Consider the following 4,570-nt stretch of genomic DNA (forward strand, 5'->3'; position numbering starts at 1 on the left):
CTATCTACCTAGAGAGTTGTCATCTGTATTTTTTGTAGCTGTTTTACATACCACCACAGACCAATGCTGGCACTAAAAATGCATTCAATGAGCTGTATACCGCCATAAGCAAACAGGAAAATGCTCATCCAGAGGTGGCGCTCCCAGTGGCCAGGGACTTTAATGCAGAGAAACTTAAATCTGTTTTACCTCATTTCTATCAGCATGTTAAATGTGCAACCAGAGGGAAAACAATTCTAGACCACCTTTACTCCACACACAGAGATACGTACAAAGCTCGCCCTCCATCTGACCATAATTATATCCCCCTGATTCCTGCTTACAAGCAAAAATGATAGAAGGCAACACCAGTGACTCGGTCTATAAAAAAGTGGTCAGATGAAGCAGATGCTAAACTACAGGACTGTTTTGCTAGCACAGATAGGAATATGTTCCGGGATTCTTCCGATGGCATTGAGGAGTACACCCCATCAGTTACTGGCTTCATCAATAAGTGCATCGAGGACGTCGTCCCCACAGTGACTGTACGTACATACCCCAAACAGAAGCCATTGATTACAGGCAACATCTGCACTAAGCTAAAAGGTTAGAGCTGCCACTTTCAAGGAACAGGACTGTAACCCGGAAGCTTATAAGAAATCCTGCTATGCCCTCCGACGAACCATCAAACAGGCAAAGCGTCAATACAGGACTAAGATCGAATCGTACTACACCGCCTCCGACGCTCGTCAGATGTGGCAGGGCTTGCAAACTATTACAGACTACAAAGGGAAGCACAGCCGAGAGCTGACCAGTGACATAAGCCATGAAATGCTTTGAAAGGCTGGTCATGGCTCACATAACACCATCAGCCCAGAAACCCTAGACCCACTCCAATTTGCATACCACACCAACAGATCCACAGATGATGCAATCTCTATTGCACTCCACACCGCACTTTCACACCTGCACAAAAGGAACACCTATGTGAGAATGCCATTCACTGACGACAGCTCAGCGTTCAACACCATAGTGCCCTCAAAGCTCATCATTAAGCTAAGGACCCTGGGACTAAACACCTCCCTCTGCAACTGGATCTTGGACTTCCTGACAGACCGCCCCCAGGTCTGGCTGAAAGTACTGCAATGCATTGAGGACAGGAATGTGATTCTACAGTCAGGAAAAATCTCACTTGACACAGAGGCAGCCAATATCAGAGCCTTGAAGGAAGAGATGCAGGCTCTTAGAGATGGATGGGAGTCTCTCCTGTCTGAGGCAACACTGATTGCTACGCAAATGGATGTTACACCTCAATTTAGCAAGGAACACAGCTGCCAGAGGAAAAGAAAGAGATTCCATGATAAGACCTCTCAAGAGGAGACAGCTCAGGACAGTGCAGCAACGGTGTTTCGGAACACTGTGTTTTTTACTGCTATGGACAACAGCATCAGTGACTTGGACACTAGGTTCCACACCACTGCAAAAAAATGTATAAGTATTTGTTCTGAAAGTTGGGCAGATTAGTGAGGATAAAGTCCCTTCTGTGTGCCAACCACTGATCATGAAGTATTCCAGAGATCTTACACCTGAGTTTCAAAATGAAGTAAGACACCTGAACACTGTATATGCTGCCACTTTCCCACCTAACCTGTCCCCTCTTGGTCTCCTGAATGCAATTTGCAAGGCATTTTTGGAGAAGTGTGCATTTTTACGTATATTTTGCACACTCCCTGTGACTGTTGTTGGTGGCGAGAGAGCTTTCAGTAGGCTAAAACTGATTAAAAAACTACTTGAGGTCCACTATGTCCCAGGACAGGCTTTGCAGTCTTGCCATGCTGTCCATTGAACGTCAGTTAGCTAGAAAGCTGGACTTCAAAGACTTGATCAGTGACTATGCTAGCAAGAAGGCTCGGCGCTGGGCTCTTTATGAGTAAGGCTGAGCAAGGGCCAGTGATAACTGTTAAATGGCATGGCTATGGATATTGGATCACTACACACATGATGCCCACAGGCTGAGAACAAGACTGAGAACAGACTGAGAACAAGATACAGTGCCTTGCGAAAGTATTCGGCCCCCTTGAACTTTGCGACCTTTTGCCACATTTCAGGCTTCAAACATAAAGATATAAAACTGTATTTTTTTGTGAAGAATCAACAAGTGGGACACAATCATGAAGTGGAACGACATTTATTGGATATTTCAAACTTTTTTAACAAATCAAAAACTGACAAATTGGGCGTGCAAAATTATTCAGCCCCCTTAAGTTAATACTTTGTAGCGCCACCTTTTGCTGCGATTACAGCTGTAAGTCGCTTGGGGTATGTCTCAGTTTCAGTTTCAGTTTTGCACATCGAGAGACTGACATTTTTTCCCATTCCTCCTTGCAAAACAGCTCGAGCTCAGTGAGGTTGGATGGAGAGCATTTGTGAACAGCAGTTTTCAGTTCTTTCCACAGATTCTCGATTGGATTCAGGTCTGGACTTTGACTTGGCCATTCTAACACCTGGATATGTTAATTTTTGAACCATTCCATTGTAGATTTTGCTTTATGTTTTGGATCATTGTCTTGTTGGAAGACAAATCTCTGTCCCAGTCTCAGGTCTTTTGCAGACTCCATCAGGTTTTCTTCCAGAATGGTCCTGTATTTGTCTCCATCCATCTTCCCATCAATTTTAACCATCTTCCCTGTCCCTGCTGAAGAAAAGCAGGCCCAAACCATGATGCTGCCACCACCATGTTTGACAGTGGGGATGGTGTGTTCAGCTGTGTTGCTTTTACGCCAAACATAACATTTTGCATTGTTGCCAAAAAGTTCAATTTTGGTTTCATCTGACCAGAGCACCTTCTTCCACATGTTTGGTGTGTCTCCCAGGTGGCTTGTGGCAAACTTTAAACAACACTTTTTATGGATATCTTTAAGAAATGGCTTTCTTCTTGCCACTCTTCCATAAAGGCCAGATTTGTGCAATATACGACTGATTGTTGTCCTATGGACAGAGTCTCCCACCTCAGCTGTAGATCTCTGCAGTTCATCCAGAGTGATCATGGGCCTCTTGGCTGCATCTCTGATCAGTCTTCTCCTTGTATGAGCTGAAAGTTTAGAGGGATGGCCAGGTCTTGGTAGATTTGCAGTGGTCTGATACTCCTTCCATTTCAATATTATCGCTTGCACAGTGCTCCTTGGGATGTTTAAAGCTTGGGAAATCTTTTTGTATCCAAATCCGGCTTTAAACTTCTTCACAACAGTATCTCGGACCTGCCTGGTGTGTTCCTTGTTCTTCATGATGCTCTCTGCGCTTTTAACGGACCTCTGAGACTATCACAGTGCAGGTGCATTTATACGGAGACTTGATTACACACAGGAGGATTGTATTTATCATCATTAGTCATTTAGGTCAACATTGGATCATTCAGAGATCCCCACTGAACTTCTGGAGAGAGTTTGCTGCACTGAAAGTAAAGGGGCTGAATAATTTTGCACGCCCAATATTTCAGTTTTTGATTTGTTAAAAAAGTTTGAAATATCCAATAAATGTCGTTCCACTTCATGATTGTGTCCCACTTGTTGTTGATTCTTCACAAAAAAATACAGTTTTATATCTTTATGTTTGAAGCCTGAAATGTGGCAAAAGGTCGCAAGGTTCAAGGGGGCCGAATACTTTCGCAAGGCACTGTATCTCCCTCACTAGCTTTAAGCACCAGCTGTCAGAGCAGCTCACAGATCACTGCACCTGTACATAGCCCATCTGTAAACAGCCCATCTATTACCTCATCCCCATACTATATTTATTTATCTTGCTCCTTTGCACCCCAGTATACTTTCTACTTTCACATCCATCTTCTGCACATCTACCATTCCAGTGTTTAATTGCTATATTGTAATTACTTCGCCACCATGGCCTATTTATTTCCTTACCTCCCTTATCTTACCTCATTTGCACTGTATATAGACTTTTTGGTTTTATTTTTTTCTACTGTATTATTGACTGTATGTTTTGTTAATTCCATGTTGTTGTTCCATGTTGTTGTATGTGTCGAATTGCTAAGCTTTATCTTGGCCAGGTCACAGTTGCAAATGAGAACTTGTTCTCAACTAGCCTACCTGGTTAAATAAAGGTGAAATAAAAATAAATTTAAAAAAAACTTGGTTCTGGCCTTTAGGGAGTTTTTCCTAGCCACCGTGCTTCTACACCTGCACTGCTTGCTGTTTGGGGTTTTAGGCTGGGTTTCTGTACAGCACTTTGAGATATCAGCTGATGTAAGAAGGGCTTTATAAATAAATTTGATTTGAGCATTGGGCCAGTAACTGAAAGGTTGCTAGATCGAATCCCAGAGCTGACAAGGTAAACATCTGTCATTCTGCCCCTGAACAAGGCAGTTAACCCACTGTTCCCCAGTAGGCTGTCATTGTAAATAAGAATTTGTTCTTAACTGACATGCCTACTTAAATAAATAAATATATTATAGTAAATATATATGTTTGCTGCCAGGCAAAAGATGGATTTTGTGGCGTTCATTGCCACAGTTATAAACTGTATGGCAGAAATCTAAGAAACTGGACATTATTGTGGCTGCGGCAGAAAGGTTTTT

Source organism: Oncorhynchus clarkii, chromosome 10 (genome assembly GCF_045791955.1).
Source record: "Oncorhynchus clarkii lewisi isolate Uvic-CL-2024 chromosome 10, UVic_Ocla_1.0, whole genome shotgun sequence".
Classification (NCBI taxonomy): domain Eukaryota; kingdom Metazoa; phylum Chordata; class Actinopteri; order Salmoniformes; family Salmonidae; genus Oncorhynchus; species Oncorhynchus clarkii.